The sequence below is a fragment of the Sapajus apella genome, unplaced genomic scaffold (assembly GCF_009761245.1).
Source record: "Sapajus apella isolate SASKATOON/1434 unplaced genomic scaffold, GSC_monkey_1.0 scaffold90, whole genome shotgun sequence".
NCBI classification, from domain to species: domain Eukaryota; kingdom Metazoa; phylum Chordata; class Mammalia; order Primates; family Cebidae; genus Sapajus; species Sapajus apella.
Genome location: NW_022437030.1, coordinates 1,859,559 through 1,878,636, shown reverse-complemented (window position 1 = coordinate 1,878,636; position 19,078 = coordinate 1,859,559). Strand labels below are relative to the sequence as shown.

Here is a 19,078-nt window from a genome sequence, read left to right as displayed (position 1 = left end):
TTTTAAGTCAACTTAACCACAACCACCAACTTCTCTTCCCCAGCTGCACAGGACTGTTCCTGCCCCAAAACCCATACTCCAAGCTACCTGGTGGGAGATAACAGTAGCAATAATCGGCAGTGACAGTGATATTCTGAGGGCTTATTGAGTGCTTACTGTACATCATTATTGAGTGATTACTGTGGATCATTATGGAGTGCTTATGATATATCAGGTCCTATACTAAATACATTTCACTGCAACCCTGTGAAGTATATCCTATCATTGTCTCCATCTCGGAAAAGAGGAAACTGAAGATCAGAGAACTCAGGTTGTCTTCCTGATGTAACAAAGCAGGAAAGAAAATAAGCTGGGATTTAGACCTGCCTTTGTCTAGCTACAAGGCACATTCTATTAACTCCAGAGGTCACAAACCCAAGACCATAGGCCTAAATCGCCACTAGCTATGTTCCGTTTGACTTATATAGTGGGTTTTTTTAATTTTAATTAAATTGCCATGTTTAAGAATGTCTATTGCCCCAAGTACAATCTGGATTTTTAGCTTCTCTTGAAAATAATCAGATCTGTTAGCTTACAGCCCACATTCCTGCCTAGATGTAATTGGCTGGAGCTGAATAGAAGCTGCTCTATTACAGTCTGCCCCAGTCCCCACCACTCCTAATTGCTTTACACAAGCCCTGGTTTATTCATTTGTTTTACCTCCCTGGCCCCAGAGAGGGCTTTAGTTTGCTAGTCTCTGTCACCCACCATGCTAGACCCCCTCTTATAAGTGAGATCACTCCTCCCACCAGGGAAGACAGCAACAGCAGCATTTAGATGACATGAATGGTAATAACGTGGTGATCCTTCATATTTTACAAAGCACTTCTGCATTCATTATCTTATTTAATTTTCAAAACAATAACCATTTCCTGCACGACTGATCTGGGCCAAGGTCTGTTGCCAGCCACCGGAGAGGCAGAGAAGAGTAAGAGTAATCTCAGCCTTCCAAAAGCACACAGCCCTGCAATGAAGACAACCCAGCATGGTCACAAAAGACATTGTTATCCAGCACAGGGAAAGCCAGAGAGACAGCATCTAGCAGCCCAGGTATTTTAGTCAGTTTGGGCTACAACAAAGTACAGGCATACCTCAGAGATATTGTGGGTTCATTTCCAGGCCACTGCAATAAAACAAATTCTGCAATAGAGTAAGTCACACGAGATTCTTTGGTTTCCCAGTGCATATAAAAGCTATGTTTACACTATACTGCAGTCTATTAAGAGTGCCATTCCATTATGCCTTTAAAAAACAATGTACACACCTTAATTTTAAAATGTTTTATTGCTAAAAATTGCTAACAATCATATGAGCCTTCAGTGAGTAGTAATCCTTTTGCTGGTGGAGGGTCTTGCCTTAATGTTGATGGCTGTTGATTGATCAGGATGATAGTTGCTGAAGGTTGAGATGACTGTGGCAATTTTTCTAAATAAGATGACAATGATGTTTGTCATATAAATTGACTCTTCCTTTCATGAAAGGTTTCTCTGTAGCATGTGATGCTGCTTGACAGCATTTTACCTACAGTAGAACTTCTTTCAAAATCAGAGTCAGTCCTCTCAAATCCTGCCAGCTGCTTTATCTACTAAGTTTATAGAACATTCTAAATACTTTGTTGTCATCTCAACAACATAAACAGCATCCTTACCAGGAGTGGATTCCATTTCAAGAAACCACTTTCTTTGGTGTGTATAACAAGCATCTTTTCATCCTCTAAAGTTTTATTGTGAGATTACAGCAATTCAGTCACCTCTGCAACCTTCACTTCCAACTCTAGTTCTCCCTATTTTCACCACATCTGCAGTGATTTCCTCCACTGAAATCTTGAACCCCTCAAAATTATCCATGTGGGATGAAATCAGCTTTTTCTAAGCTCCTCCTAAAGTTGATATTTGACCTTCTCAAATGAATCACAAGTGTTCTTAATGCCATTTAGAATGATGAATCCTGGCCGGGCATGGTGGCTCATGCCTATAATCCCAGCACTTTGGGAGGCCAAAGAGGGTAGATCACTTGATATTGGGAGTTCAAGACCAGCCTGGCCAACATGGTGAAACTCCGTCTCTACTAAAAATACAAAAATTAGCCACTTGTGGTGGTGCACACCTGTAATCCCAGCTACTCAGAAGGCTGAGGTTGGAGAATTGCTTGAACCCAGGAGGCGGAGGTTGCAGTAAGTTGAGATGGTGCCACTGTACTCCAGCCTAAGCAGCAGAGTGAGACTCTGTCTCAAAAAAAAAAAAAAAAAAAAGAATGATGAATACTTTCCGGAAGGTTTTCAATTGACTTTGCCAAGACACATCAGAGGGAGCACTATCTATGACAACCATAGTCTTATAAAATGTATTTCTTAAATAATAAGACTTGGAAATCTTGGTCCATGGGCTGCAAAGTAGATGCTATGTAAGCAGGCATGAAAACAGCATTAATCTCTTTGTGCATTTCTACCAGAGCTTTCGGGTGACCAAGTTCACTGTCAATGAGCAGTAATATTTTGAAAGGAATGTTTTTAGCAGTAGGTCTCAACAATGGGCTTAAAATATTCAGTAAGCCTGGATGTAAACAGATATGCTGTCATCCAGGTTTTGTTGTTCCATGTAAAGAGCGAAGGCAGAGTGATTTAGTATTAATTCTCAAGAGACCTAGGATTTTTGGAATGATAAATGAGCTTTGGCTTCAACTTAAAGTTACCAGCTGCATTAGCCCCTAACAAGAAAGTCAGCCTGTTCTTTGAAGCTGTGAAGCCAGGCATTGACTTCTCCTTTCTAGCTATTAGTCACTTATATGGCATCTTCTTCAAATAGAAGGCTGTTTCATCTACATTGAAAACCTATTGTTTAGTGTGGCCACCTTCATCGATGATCTTAGCTAGAGCTTCTGTGTAACTTGCTACAGCTTCTCCATCAGCACTTGCTGCTTCATCTCGCACTTTTATGTTATGGCGATGGCTTCTCTCCCTAAACCTTAAGAACTAACTTCTGCTAGCTTCAAACCTATCTTCTGTAGCCTCTTCATCTCTCTCAGCCTTGGTAGAGTGGAAGAGAGTTAGAGCCTTGCTCTGGGTTAGGCTTTGGCTTAAGAGAATGTTGTGGCTGTTTGATATTCTATCCAGACTACTAAAATTTTCTTCAAATCAGCAATAACGCCGTTTCACTTTCTTATCATTTGTGTGCTCACTGGAGTAGAACTTTTTATTTCCTTCAAGAGCCTTGTGTTTGCATTCACAACTTAGCTAACTGTTTGCCTCAAGAGGCCTAGATTCTGGCCTGTCTTGGCTTTTGACATGCCTTCTAAGCTTAATTATTGCTAGCTTTTGATTTGAAGTGACAGATATGCAACTCTTTTTTTTATTTGAACACTTAGAGGCCATTGTGAGGTTATTAATTGGCCTAATTTCAATATTTTTTTGTCTCAGGGAATACGAAGAGCTGAGAAGGAGGGGAGAGACCAGAGAATGATTGGGTGATGGGAGTCAGAACACACACAACTTTTTTTGATTAAGTTTGCCTTATTATATGGGTGAGGTTAACAGTGCCCAAAAACAATTACAACAGTTTTATCAAAGATCACTGATTATAGATCACCATTTTATATATTTAATAAGAAATCTTGAAATATTGCAAGAATTACCAAAATTTTACACAGAGACACAAAGTGAACACATGCTATTGGGAAAATGGGACTGATAGATTTGCTTGATGCTCACAAGGGTTGCCACAAACCTTAAGTTTGTAGAAAGTGCGATATCTGTGAAGTGCAATAAAGTGACATGCAATAAAATGAGGTATGACTGTGACAGACTTGGTGGATTGTAAGCAACATAAATTTATTTATCACAATTCTGGTGGTTGGAAGTCCAAGATCAAGATGCTAGTAACGTCAGATAGGGATGAGGCCTTTTTAGCTTGCAGACTGCTAACTTCTTGTTTTATCCTCACACAGTGAAAAGAGGGCACAGGAGAGCTTTCTGGAGCCCTTTTTATAAGGACATTATTCCCATTCATGGGGTCTCAAGCCTCAAAACCTAATTGCCTCTCGAAGGCCCTGCCTCCTAAATACCATCGTATTAGGCATTAGGATTTCAACATATGAATTTGAGGGGGAAATAAACACTCAGTCCATAACACCAGAGAACCTAAAATGCTTCTGAAGGTGATATTCCTGATGCACCCTGAAGAATGAACAGGACTATGCAAGGATAAGGGTTGGACATAAACACTCAGTCCATAACACCAGAGAAGCTAAAATGCTACTGAAGGTGATATTCCTGATGTGCCCTGAAGGATGAACAGGACTGTGCAAGGATAAGGGTGGGCATGCTCCTAGCAAAGGAACAAACAAGGAGTCAGTGATCTTTATTTTCAAGACAATAGCTGCTCTTAGGACCAAGATCAAAATCCTTGGCAGGGATTTCAGGGGTGATATGGTTTGGATTAGTGTCCCTGCCCAAATCTCATCTTGAAATATAATGCCTGTTTGGAGGTAGGACTGGTGATTGGGTCATGGGAGCAGATTTATTTCTCCGTGGTGTTCTCATGACAGTGAGTGAGTGCTCACAAGATCTGGTTGTTTAAAAGTGTGTGGCACCTCCTCCTTCTCTCTATTCCTCCTGATCTGGCCCTGTAAGACGTGCTTGCTTCCCCTTTGCCTTCCACCTTGATTGTAACTTTTCTGAGGCCTCCCCAGCCATGCTTCCTGTACAGCCAGCAGTACTGTGTGCCAATTAAACCTCTTTGCTTTATAAATTATCCAGTTTCAGGTATTTCTTTATAGCAGTGCAAAAATGGATGAATACAAGAGTTTCTATATGGTCTCTGCCCACTTCTCCAACCTCATCTCACTCCCTCTCCCTTACTCAGAACATGAGCTTCTACCTGACCTGGGAAATTCACATGTGCTGTTTCCTCTTCCTGGATGTCTTCCCTGTCATCCCTGAGCTCTCATCCTAAACATCATTTCTTCAGGAAACTTGTCCCTAGTGCCTCTAACCAGGTCAGTTCTCCCTATCATACTCAGGAATTTTCCTTCACAGAATGAGTCATAGCTTATAATTACATTGTTGTGGGACGAGTGGATTAATGTCTGTCTTCCTCTGTGACAGACTGGAAAATTGTCCCCAATTCTTGATCCTTCCCTGTGCCTGCACCTTTTGCTGTGTGGTTTTGCAACCTCCACCCCCTAACTTTGATCTCAGCCATATGAGTTGCTTTCGCTGATGGAATATGGGTGGAAGTGATGGTGTGCCACTTCTGAATCTAGAGCTTAAGAGGCCTTTTGTGCTTCTGCCATCACCATGAGAAGCACATGCCCAGCTAGTCCTCTGGCACAAGAGAACAAGAGTCATGTGGATTAGGCCCAGACTCACCCTGCAATTTAGAATGCCCCACTGAGCCCAGCAATATCAGTCACACCCTAGCCAACCACAGAGGCATGAGCAAAATCAAGCTTATTGCTGCATGCTACTAAAATGTTAGAGTTGTTTGTTATACTGCAATAACTGACTGATACACCCCTGCTACACACTGAGCTTTGTTTAAGCAATTGTCAAATGTTTTTTCAACATTGAATCCTTAACATCTTACATATAGTGGACCCTTAGTACTAATACATATTTGCTGAATTAGTGGACCAGATTAGTGGACCAGATTACACCAGCAGTGAGAAAGCCCTGCACTACCAGGAGACCATTGGGGTTTCACAAAGTGAAGTGTACCTTTAATTAGTCAAAGTGGTACAACCTTCTAGAAGATAAGCAAAGAAGAAATGGAGATATCAGGAAAGGCATTGGGGGAGGGATAAAGAGAGGTTGGCAAATGGGTACAAACATACAGTTAGATGTTAGATGGAAGGGATAAGTTCTAATGTTTGATAGCAGAGTAGGGTGACTATAGTTAACAACAGTGTATCATATATTTCAATATAACTAGAAGAGAGGGCTTGAAATATTTCCATCACAATCACATAGAGATGATAAATCTCCGAGGTGATGGACGCCCCAAATACCCTGACTTGATCATTATGCAGTATCTATGACAAACTGTAATAAACTATCATATGTATCCCATAAATATGTATGAATATTTGTATTAATAAAAAAAGAAATGGATGGAAACTATCTTTCCCCCTGCTCATCCCCAAGACCTCTGCCTCCAGAACTTCAAGGCTTGGAGAAGAGGCCTACAGCAGAATAAGTGCTTAGATCTTTGGAGATATTAGGACATCCCTACAGCCATCAAATCAGCAGCCTGAGTCTGACTTGGTACCTAGAAAGTAACTCCCATGTTGCTCATTTTTATTTGCATTAACTCAGAGACACCAGGAATAAATTGATAATGATAATGATGACAGATAGATTTAATAACATTAAAAAATATATTAAATGTGTGCTGGCCACTGTCCTATACCAGATTATTTACTTTAATTTCTTACAACAATTAAATGGAGTGTGTTCTATTTAACAGATAAGGAATATAAGCCTGAAAGAGGTATGGTACCATGTGCCAAAGCATGAAGCTAGCAAAGAGAGCCTGAAAGAGATATGATACCATGTGCCAAAGCACAAAGCTAGTAAAGATTTAAGAGAATTCAAAACCAGGTGGTCTGGGTTCAGAGCTCATGCCCCAATCACTGAGCTATGGCCTGAGCAGTGACTCAGAAGTCATAAGACTCAGTCCCAGCTCCAGCCAATATGAGCTCAGGCAAGGCTTTTCGTCTCACTAAGCATGGTAACCACTTTCTTGGTAATGATGTCTGAAGGACTTTCCAGCTCTGGTTTCTCCTAACCTGTGGCTTGAGCTACCCTTCCTCATTCCTTTCATGCACCTCCAGCTGCCATCTCCCAAGAAGGTCCTTTTGGGAACTTTTACCAGACATCAGCCTTCTCAGACCCAGCCACCAGCAACTGTCACTGCTTTTCCTGGAGGTAGGTGTGCAGTATGTATTCAAAGTCTCAAGGATCTTCATAACATTTCCCTTAAAGATCAAAAGTGAGCACAAGGGCTTATGGTAAAGAATGTTCACAATACATTATTTATCATAAGAGAAGCCCAGAAACAACCTAAATATTCATCCTTAGTAGATTTGTTAAATGAATTGCAGCATATCACTCAACAGGAGTACTATGGAACCTTTTAAAAATATAAAATGGCTCATTTGCGATGTTCTTCATCACATAGTTATTCAAAGGGCAAAATATGGAGGAAAATATTCAAATGTCCATCAATAGTGAACTGGTTAAATAAATTGTAGTATATTCATATAGATTACTGTAGAGTGGCACAAAGAAATGAGAATAGTTCTCTATATATTTTATATAGAAAATTCCCCCAGATACTTTGTTAAGTGAAAAAGCAAGGTGAGGAACAGTGTTTATTGCATGTAATATTTGCAGAAAAATAAAAACACATATATTTCTTGTTTTGTCTTGCTTTGTTTTGTTTTAATTGTACTTTGGGCTCTGGGGTACACGTGCACTTCCTGCATCCTGCAGGATTGTTGCGTAGGTACATACATGCCATGGTGGTTTGCTATCTCCATTCCCCCCACCCCACCCCATCACCTACATCAGGCATTTCTCCCAATGTTATCCCTCCCCATCCTCCCTGCTCCCTGACACTGTCCCTTCCCTCCCCTCCCCTCCACCACACCCCTGACCTAGCCCTGTGGGTGTTATTCCCTTCCCTGTGCCCAAGTGTTCTCATTGTTCATCACCCACCTATGAGTGAAAATATGCGGTGTTTGGTTTTCTGTTCTTGTGTCAGTTTGCTGAGAATGATGGTTATTTACAAGAAAAAAACAAAGAAACCTATTCAAAAGTGGGTGAAGGATATGAACAGACATTTTTCAAAAGAAGACATATATGAAGCCAACAAACATATGAAAAATGCTCATCATAATTGATCATTAGAGAAATGCAAATCAAAACTGCATTGAGATAACATCTCACGCCAGTTAGAATGGTGATCATTAAAAAATCTGGAGGCAACAGATGTTGGAGAGGATGTGGAGACAAAGGAACACTTTTACACTGTTGGTGGTAGTGTAAATTAGTTCAACCATTATGGAAGACAATGTGGCGATTCCTCAAGGATCTAGAAATAGAAATTCCATTTGACCCAGCAATCCCATTACTGGGTATATACCCCAAGGATTATAAATCATTTTATTATAAAGACAAATGCACATGTATGTCTGTTGTGGCACTGTTTACAATAGCAAAGACTTGGAACCAACCCAAATGCCCATCAATGATAGACTGGACAAAGAAAATGTGGCACATCAACACCATGGAATACTATGCAGGCATAAAAAAATGACAAGTTCATGTTCTTTGTAGAGACACCGATGAATCTATTTCTTTATATAATCATAAGGAGATTCTGGAAAGAGACACAAGAAAGAACTAGTAATTGGTAGGAGGTCTAGTCAGAGGGGGAACAAGGGTGAAAGGAAACTCTTTACTATAAACCTGTTTATATATATATATATATAATTATAATATATATGTAATTTTATTATAATATAAATTACAATATATACACATAATTTTAGTTTAAGTTCTGCTATACATGGATACTTGTGCAGGACATGCAGGTTTGTTACATAGGTAAACATGTGTCATGGTGGTTTGTTGCACCTATCAACTCATCACCTAGGTATCAAGTCCCACACCCATTAGCTATTTATCCTGATGTTCTCTCTACCCCCACATCCCCCAACAAGCCCCAACATGTGTTGTTCCCCTCCCTATGTCCAAATGTTCTCATTGTTCAGCTCCCACTTAGAAGTGAGAACATAACAGTGTTTGGTTTTCTGTTCCTGCATCAGTTTTCTGATGATAATGGCTTCTAGCTCCATCCATGTCCTGGCAAAGGACATGATCTCCTTCCTTTTTATGGCTGCATAGTATTCCATGATTTATATGTACCACATTTTCTTCATCCAGACTATCACTGATGGGTTTTTTGGTTGATTCCATGTCTTTGCTATTGTGAATAGTATTGCAGTGAACATACATGTGCATGTATCTTTATAACAAAATGATTTATATTCCTTTGGGTATATACCCAGTAATGAGATTGCTGTGTCAAATGATATTTCTGGTTCTAGGTCTTTGAGTAATCACCACACTGTCTTCCACAGCAGTTGAACTAATTTACATTCCAACCAACCTGTTCATATATTTTTCACTCCATGAATGTATTACCTTCTTATAAAATTAAACTTTTAAAAATCTTAATAATGTTGTAGAAATATATTGAATTGTGGAGGAAAAGCTTATAATATATTGTTAAAAGGAAAAAGTATTTTATACAAGAGAATGAACAGTGAGTTTGACCTTAAGTAAGTCACATTACTCTGAGCCTGTTTTTTATCTGTAAAAATGAAAAAAAAAAAAATACAACTACTTCACAAATTCATGTTGAGAAAAAATTAGACCAAAGAAGGAAACACATATGTTAAGAAAACACACAGCTAACACTAAATAAGTATAGTTATTAATGATCCCATAAAAACAGTGCTGGGATTACATGCTTGATACATGTAGTTATCTCTAGGTGATGGGATACAAGTGTTTTTATTTTGCTTTTTGTGGTTTTCTAGATTTCCCAATTTTGCCAAAAAGAAAACACATTCCTTCACGCCTGTGGTGCTTTGGGAAGCCAAGGCAGGAGGATCACTTGAGCCCAGGAGTTTGAGGCTGCAATGTGCTATGGTCATGCTAATGCAATCCAGTCTGGGTGACAGAGTGAGACCCTGCCTTGAAAGAAAGAAAGAGAAGGAAGAAAGAAAGGAGACAGGAAGGAAGGAAGGAAGGAAGGGAGGGAGGGAGGGAGGGAGGGAAGGAGGAAGTGGGGGAGAGAGAGAGAAAAAGAAAAAAGAAAGGAAGGAAGGAAGGAAGGAGGGAGGGAGGGAGGGAAGGAAGGAAGGAAAGAGAAGAAAGAAAAGAAAGAAAGAAGAAAGAAAGAGAGAGAGAAAGAAAGAAAGAAAGAAAGAAAGAAAGAAGAAAGAAAGAAAGAAAGAAAGAAAGAAAGAAAGAAGAAAGAAAGAAAGAAAGAAAGAAAGAAAGAAAGAAAGAAAGAAAGAAAGAAAGAAAGAAAGGAAGGAAAGAAAGAAAGAAAGAAAGAGAGAGAAAAGAAAAAACTGTAGGACATCCAAGGAAATTGCTTCCTACAGAAACTATCATTTGGTGTGTTTAAGTGGTATTGGTCTGTTTGTTAAAACATCAGTATTATTGGTCGTGTTTTGTTTCAGACACCCTGTCCAGGACAAGTCACACTCTGAATAAAACATGGCCCAGGGTCTCCTCTTCACTTTCTCCCTTTGCAGCCAGATCTTGGGAAATGTACACTTTCCTTCTATGCTTTGGGGATGGCGGTTTAGAAGCTCCTGGCTATTGCAGTTCAGAGCGTTGGTCCCAGGTCTCTATCCTGTCTTCAGCATCCCTCGTTTCACTTTGAGGGCATTCCCCTTTGTGTGACCTTATCAGCAGCTGTCACAGTCACTGGGCTGGACTTACACTTCATTTTTTAGTCTGTTAAGTTAATGCCCCTATGCTTGGTGAAGTAAAGGGAACAGCTTCTCTTTGTGGCTGTGGTGGTGATTTTACAGAGATTATCTCAGAGATTCTACTCAGTTATATACAGTTCATACTTACTCATTGCATGAATAAGCCAGTGTAGCTAAATACGGGGGGCTATCAAAGCAGAGAAGCTCTCCCTAATTATCCACTTCCTGAATGCCTTTCATGGCAGAATACCTCCTGGCTTCTTTAATCCCCACCAAAGGTCCAGAAATCAAGGCATCATCTTTGACCCCTCCCTCTCCCTGTCCCCAACCATCCATCCACCAGCAAGTCCTATTGGTTTGTCCCCCAAAATATATCTTAGATCTCGGCAGGTACCTCCATCTCTTCACCCCTAGCTAACATCAGCCCTGCCCTGGGCTGCTGCAAAAAAAACTTCCTAACTCATTGCCTACTTCTACTTTTGCTCCTGTCCAATCCATTCCATGAATTGCAACCAAAGAAGTGTTTGGAATTATAAATTGGGTCATGTAATATCCCTCCCCTGCTTAAAACTCTTTAGTGGCTCCCACACACTTCGAATCAAGTCCAAGTTTCTTCTCATGGTCTGTATGATCTGCATGACCTTGGCCCAGCACAGGTCTCTGATGTCCACCACACCAGGCACCCTCTTGTTACATTCCAGCCATACTCTCTAGTGTGGTTCACCCAGAAGCAAACCTGGAGACAAGGATTTGGTTTCAAATAGATAATTTGGGAAGTGATCCCAGAAAGCATCATGAGGGAGTGGGAAAAGTGCAATACAAAACAGAGGAAAGCTAAGGCAGGGCGCATTAATGAGTGGGTTACCTCTGCAGACAACTGGGGCTCAGTTCTGCTGGGGAATCTCTATGAGGACATGCCTGAGAGCTGTGCCAGCAAAAGGTGGGGAATCTGGGGAGTTTATGAGCAGAACACCAACAGCCCCTGCCTCCTTCAGTGTTACTCAGTGGGTGGCCCTGGACCACCTACCATCCACAAAATTAACCCGTCTATGATGAGATGAGGCACTTGGGAAAGAATGTCAATTAACTACACCACTAAGCACACTGCTTAATTCCACTGACATTTTTTCATAGTTAGATGCTGTAAGTTTGAATATGGTGTGTTTGACCCCTACAAATCTAATGTTGAAATATCCCCAATGTTGGAGGTGGGACCTAATGGGAAGTGTTTGGGTCATGGGGACAGATCCCTCATGAACGACTTTGTTTCCATGAGAGTTCCCTCAAGAGCTGGTTGTTTAAAAGAAATTGGCACCTCCCTCCACCCACCTTTCCACCTCCCTCACCATATGATATCTGCACACACCAGCTCCTCCCCTTGCCCTTCTGCCATGATTGGAAACAGCCTGACCCCCTCATCAGAGGTATGTTAGTGCCATGCTTCTTGTACGCCTGCAGAACTGTGGGGCAAGTAAACATGCATTATAGAAACATAAATGAACTAAGACCTTAGACCTTCTCAATGAAGGAAGCAGTGCATTAATGTATACTCTGGCGCAAGTTCCTTACCTTCTCATAGACTGGTATTTTGAATAGCTCTATATATTACCCTTGTCTGTTGCTAGAACACATTGGGTCTGTTCCTGCCACACATCCCTGTCCTTGCTGTTCCTGCTGCTTGACATTGTTTTTCCTGGCTTCTTCCCAGCCTTCATATGGTTTACATGGTCCTACCTTGGAAAGACTTTCCTGACTCCCTGTATAAAATATCCACCAACCCATTACCCAGGTTACAACATGCTACTTATTTTCCTCAAGGTGATAATCATGCTGTATATTCGTTCTGTATTTGTTGGTTGACATATTGTCCATCTCCCCCACTTGAATACATGTTCCATAGGGGCAAGAAGTTGGCCTGGCTCCTTTGCCCGTTACATCACAGCACCAAGCACAGAGTTGGTGCCCAAAAAACACTGAATCAATGATTGAAAAAAATGTGCAGCCAACATACATTCCAAGTTCATTATGTGATGTCCTTCTCCCATCCAAAGATGCTTGGTGCTGACACGACCTTCACTTGATGTCAAGCAAAGACACAATTCCCCAAGCTCACCATTGTTCTCCCATGATATGCCCCAAATTGTGGCTTACCCCTGGTAATGTCCAAATCTTCTTAACAGTGCTTCAGCATCCAATTTCCCAAGCCCAAGCCTCCTCCATCCCTGAAATTGGGTACCAATTCATTTGGAGCCATCCATCTGAATAGGTATAAGCACTAGCTTGGGAATTAGATGCACATAGCTTCAAACCACAGTCCTGCCACTAGTTGTGTGGCCTTGGGTAGGGGACTTCACCCCTGTGAGCCTCAATGTATTCATCAGTGTTGCTGTAAGAATTAAATTAGATATATTTGACCCAACTACCCCATTCCTGGGTATATACCCAAAGGAATGTAAATCATTCTATTACAAAGATACATGCACATATATGTTAGTTCCAGCACTACTCACAATAGCAAAGATATGGAATCAACCCAAATGCCCATCAATGATAGATTGGATAAAGAAAATGTGGTACATATACACCATGGAATACTATGCAGCCATAAAAAGGAAGGAGAACATGTCTTTTGCAGAGACATGGATGAAGCTAGGAGCCATTATCATCAGCAAACTAATGTAGGAACAAAAAAACCAAACACCACATGTTCTCATTTATAAGTGGGTGCTGAACAATGAGAACACAGGGTCACAGAGAGGGAGTAACACACACTGGTGCCTGTTGGGGAGTGGGGTGAGGGGAGGGAGAGCATTAAGAAAAATAGCTAATGCATGCTGGGCTTAATACCTAGGTGATGGGTTGATGGGTAAAGCAAATCACCATGGCACACATTTACCTATGTAACAAGCCTGCACATCCTGCACATATACCTGGAAACTTAGAATTAATTTTTAAAAAAGAATTAAATTAGATAGCTTATATAAAGCAAGGTTTCTCAACCTGAACATTATTGACATTTTGAGCTGAGTTTTTGTTGGAGTCAGAGGCAGCAGACTGTCCTATCCACTATAGAATACTTGGCAGAATTCTGGGCCTCCACCTATTAGATGTCAATAGAACACTCCCCCCATACCATGTAAGAACAAAAAAATGTCTGCAGATATTATCAAATCTCCCCTGGAAGACAAAATCACTGAAAGTTAATAACCACTGTTAGTAAGTGTTTAACACAGGGCCTGGCAAGTTATTGAACCTCTATGTACCTCAGTTTCCTTATCTGTAAAATAGGCATAATAATGGTATTCAACTCATAGTTTGTTGAGAATATTAACTGAGATAATACGTACAAATGGCTTAGCAGAACACCTTGCATATTACAAATGCCTTTTTCAAAAAGCTATTTTCGTCATTAAAACTTAATGACTGCAATTATTGCTATTTGTATTAGAGCCCTCCTTTAATCACTATTCTGAGTTTAATCCAATCACCCACCTAGTTTTCCCAGAAGATCTTAGCATTCATACTGTGTACCCAATGCTGGAGGCATTTTCCTAATCCCTAGCTCTGCTGTGGCCTCCCAAATGTCAAGATACAAACTCACCTTCCAAACCCAGTGTGGCTAGCCGTGTTGAGCACCTAATGGCCACGTTCTACTCATCCATGGAACATTTGGTTATTTCATCCTGGCCACCTGGAGTTAACAATGCCAGCTGGGTCAGAACATCAATAGTTGGTGATGGAGCTTTCAGAATACTGTCATCTGCCTGTCCTGTTGGACCTTCTTCATTTGTAAGGCCTACATGGGGTGTCTTAGTCATTGCTGGTTAAAGTACTGTAAATGCATTGCAGTAAATATGCTGAGCTCTCCTTTGCACTTTCCTAGGGGCCCAAAAATGAGATGTTTCCTCTCAGCACAGCAAGAGAGACAGTCATAAGAGCCACCAGTGGAGAAATGGTGGCCTCCATCCTTGGAGACCTTTAAAAAGAATTGGAAAATCTATAGATCACTTTAGGTAGTATGGACATTTTAACAATACTGGTTCTTCAATCCATAAATATGGAATATCTTTCCATTTTTATAGTGCCCTCTTCAACAAAAACAGAGTTGGAAGGAATAAGATCTAGTTTCAGTAGCACAATAGGGTGACTACAGTAACCAATAAATTACTATAAATTTCAAAATGACTAAAGGAGTGGAATTGGGATGTTCCTCACACAAAAAAATGATAAATGCTTGAGGTGATGAATATCCCAATTATGATTTATTATACATTGTATGTTTGTATCAAAAATTACACATACCCCCTTAAATATGTATTACTAATATACATTCATCATAATTAAAAATAAAAATATTAAAAGAAAAATAATTAGTCAATGTCAGATTTCCATGTGCTAGTAGGAAGGGCTGGTACCACTGAGCTCTGAAGGTCTTTCTCAATTCTGAGTTTCTAAGCAGCTTCTTCCAACCACCTTGCTTCCCCCAGCCTCTGTTCATGAGTAAGAGCACACTTCTAGCAATGCACCCCGCTCTGACACCGAGCCCAAGTCAGAGCTACCTGGCCCAAGCTTCAGGCAATCCTTGTAACAAAGTTGAATCCTCCCACCATGAGTAACTGCTACTATGGAAATTACATAAGAAGTACATACTTCTTAAATATGAGGAGATAGGAAGATAAGAATTATATACTTCTCAAATATCAAGTTTCACATTTGTTTTCTATTATTTATTTTTTCAGAGACAAGTTCTCACTGTGTCCCCCAGGCTGGTGTGCAGTGGCATAGTCACAGCTCACTGTAGCCTTGAACTCCTGGACTCAAGCAATCCTGCATTAGCCTCCCGAGTAGTTAGGACTATCAGGCACATGCCACCATGCTCAGCTAATTTTTTTATTTTATAGAGATGGGGTCTCACTATGTTGCCCAGACTGGCCTCAAGTGATCTTCCTGCCTTGGCCTCCCAAAATGTTGGTATTACAGGTGTGAGCCACCACTCCCAGCCTCCAAATTCGTTTATTCAATCAAGCACATCTCCTGAGTGCTTATGCTATGTGTGGTGTCTTGCAGGCAACAGGGACCCCATGATAAACCTTCACCAATCTTTCCCTTCAAAGATTTCACAGTCTGGTAAATTTAGAAGTTTCACTGTTTACATGCCAGTTTATGTGACTATGAGTCGACATATGTGTTTTTATTTTAATCATTCTTGGGGGAAACCTTTCTAAGATTATTATAGAGGTCACTTATATTAAACAGAGCAGGCAGCTTAGCACAGTCTACCTTTTACCTGGCGTTCCAAGGCTGTGATGGAGACCCCCAAATCTGTATGACCCTGCAAGACACAGCAACCCTCTAGGTCCTTATTGAGATATTTATTATATTCATATTATTCCTATCCCTGTCACCATCCTCTGCCACCCACCAGCAGCAAGATTCTTCCTGCTCTTAAGAGGCCACCATGTTCAATAAGCATTTGTAATGTGGCAGCAGCTTGAAAATAATTCTTCCCTATCCCTCTGGCTCTCCAGACATGTCCAGGACACCTTCCTCCATTCATGAGCTCTTGAAAACAAGTACTGCTATTATGCCCATTTTACAGATAAGGTAATTGAGTCTCAGATAGGTTAAGTGACTTGCCTGAAGTCACAGTAGCAGAGCCCGAACTTATATCCAACTAACTAACTCCCAAAATCAAATTCATATTCACTCCACTATACTATTAGGAGTTTGTCCCTTGTAGATGGGGGATGAGCAGATTGCTGCTTGACTCTATCCAAATCTGGATGTTATAGGCTTTTAAATAATCACAATTGGATAACCTACAGGTATTTTCTGAAGACCTAGTGCTGTCAGGGATATGAAATAGCATGTCAAGGCCTTGAGAAGCTCACAGTCTAGTTGGGAATGTGGGCAGGAGACAGCAAGAGTATATCACCACCCAGCCCATAGGAAGGTGCAAAAAGGATTCAGGGTGGATGGCTCAGCATAGCTGGGAAACCTCCACTCAAGGTTCTGCTGTCCACGAAGGGTTTTCTATCAGCCCTGAATCAGAACCACCTGAATGAGGAGTGGGAGGTAATGAGTCACTTGTCATGAGGCTGTTCTAGCAGGGACAGAGGGTCAGAGGTGCTGTGCCATGCAGGGACAGGATATGTGGTTTCAACCATTCTTGCAGTCATTCAATAAATATTGAACAGAACACTCTGTACATGCAAGGCACTGTTCTCAGCACATTGAAGAAGACAGAGGTCACTGCCCTCATAGAGCTTGTATTCTAATGGGGGAGGCCTTCTGCAATTAAATAAACCATACAATAAGAAACAGTGAGAAGCAAATGAGCAAGGAGCTACTTCTAATTGGGAGGGGTAAAGGGATAGTCTTTCCAAAGAGGTGACATCTGAGTTAGGACACAAAAGGATAAGGAAGAGCCATGTATAAAGAAGAGTGTGCCAAGCACATAAAACAGTGTGCGAGAATGTTCAGAGGTCCTCATAAAGCTGATGTGGATGAAAGCTATCTTCCACCCAGCAGCCTTGGCAGGTGGAGCTGTCCAAGAAAAACACTGTAAAGAGAACTCAATTGAGAGTAATTGGGCAACTGTCTCCATGTGGTTTTGGGGTTAGGTGCTGAGAAAGGAAGAAAGATGGAAGCAAAGGGAAGCTCCAAATAGCCTGCTACAACTGAATGATTCTGAATATCTGGTGATAAATTTTCATATAATAATTAATGATGATGATGATGATGATAAAAATGCTAAAAAGATCAGGCTGTCGGGGGCAATGCTGCCCTTAGCAAAGATATATGGCCTTTCTCAGACTCAAATAAAGGACAAAGAATAGCACACCATCCTTCATTCTCTCTCTCCTGCTTGTAACATGCCTGAGAATCCCGGGGGTCAATCTCACTGCTTTCCTGCTTGATCCCAAGTCACTGCTGGGATTACAGGCATGATGATGCTCACAGGCTTCCCTGTCTCCAGAGATGCGTGCTTCAGTTGAACCTTTATGGCTAGTGGATGACACACCTGCTTCCCCCCACCACCACCCTAACTATGAACATCTTGAGAACAGGACCAGGTCTTAGCCATCTCTGTGCCCCCAGCATCTCCCCCGGGGCCTGGTGCATGGCAGATGTTCAGTAAGTATTGGCTGCAGGGAGAGAGGGAGGAGAAGGTGGAGAAATTGAGGAATGAATGAATAGATGGATAGAAAAATACATCAATCACCCGTCTCCAGTCAAGGACAGGCATTTAACAGCTGTTCAGAAAATAGCTGATTGATTTTGATAGACAAATGATAGGTCTTAATAAAATTCTCATTGTTGCAGGCCACCATTGAGCTAGATTTTGAATAACAGTTTCTGTAAGATATTTATTAAGAATACCCAAGACCCCAGACCACCTCCACTGTCATTTTTATCAAATCAAAGGACATTGTGCTATATAGTACAAAAAGCACGGAGCCTAGAACTCTGCCACTTATCTGGTTTGTGATATTGGGTATATTTCTTTAAGCCTCTGTGTCCTCTTATTAAAGAAGAGGAGAATGCATATGCCTACCCCAGATAATTGCAGTAGGAATAAAAGGAATACTGTTTTTGAAAGCATTTCGGGATGAATATATTGAGTACCTGTTATATGTTCATTTCTGAATGTTGGAGAGAAAGAAAAAAGATAGTCCCTTCCCTAGAGGACCCCACAGTCTAGCAATGGGTATGTGACGATTAATTTTATATGGCAATTTACCTGGACCGTAGCACCCAGAGATTTGGTCAAGCATTATTCTGAATATTCCTGCAATGGTGTCTGGGATAAGATTAACATTTAAATCAGGGGACTCTGAGTGAAGCAGACTGCCATGTGGGTGGGCTTCATCCACTCTGTTGAAGCCCTAAATAGAACAAAGACTGACTTCCCCTACATAAGAAGGAATTCTGCCAGCAGACAGCCTTTGGACTCAAACTGAAACTCTTCCCTAGGTCCCCAGCCTACCCCGTCCGATTTTAAGCTCACCAAGTCTCCACAATCAAGAGTCAATTTCTTTAAGTAAACCTTTCTGTATACACACGTCTTGTTTTTTCTGTTTCTCTGGAGAACCCTGATTAACACAGAGGACAATAAAATGGTAGTGAGTTGGATGCTCTAAGAACAGTCCTTAAGAATCTGGTGTCAGTCATTAGAGAAATGCAAATCAAAACCACATTGAGATACCATCTTATACTAGTTAGAATGGCAATCATTAAAAAATCAGAAGACAACAGATGCTGGAGAGGATGTGAAGAAATAGGAATACTTTTACACTGTTGGTGGGTGTGTAAATTAGTTCAGCCATTGTGAAAGGCAGTGCACCCAAAGGATTATAAATCCTTCTATAATAAAGACACATGGAGTAGCGGCGAACTGCCTCGGTAATGGCAGACCAGACTGCCTAGGTAGCAGTGGACGGCCTCAGTAGAGGTGGACCAGGCTGCCTCAGTAGCAGCGAACTGCCTCAGTAATGGCGGACCAGACTGCTGCGGTAGCAACGGACTG

At 41.1% G+C, this 19,078-nt stretch overlaps 1 long non-coding RNA gene across 1 annotated transcript in view; it reads right to left on the bottom strand.

The window, feature by feature from the left end:
* Positions 1-1,304: 1,304 nt before the first annotated feature.
* Positions 1,305-19,078, bottom strand: part of LOC116534902 — a 20,334-nt gene continuing 2,560 nt past the window's right edge. Inside the window, exons 2-3 of the long non-coding RNA XR_004261938.1 lie at positions 3,953-3,958; positions 1,305-1,408 (exon numbers count right to left, since the gene is read on the bottom strand). This is a non-coding gene — a long non-coding RNA (uncharacterized LOC116534902). The remainder of the gene's footprint in view (positions 1,409-3,952; positions 3,959-19,078) is intronic.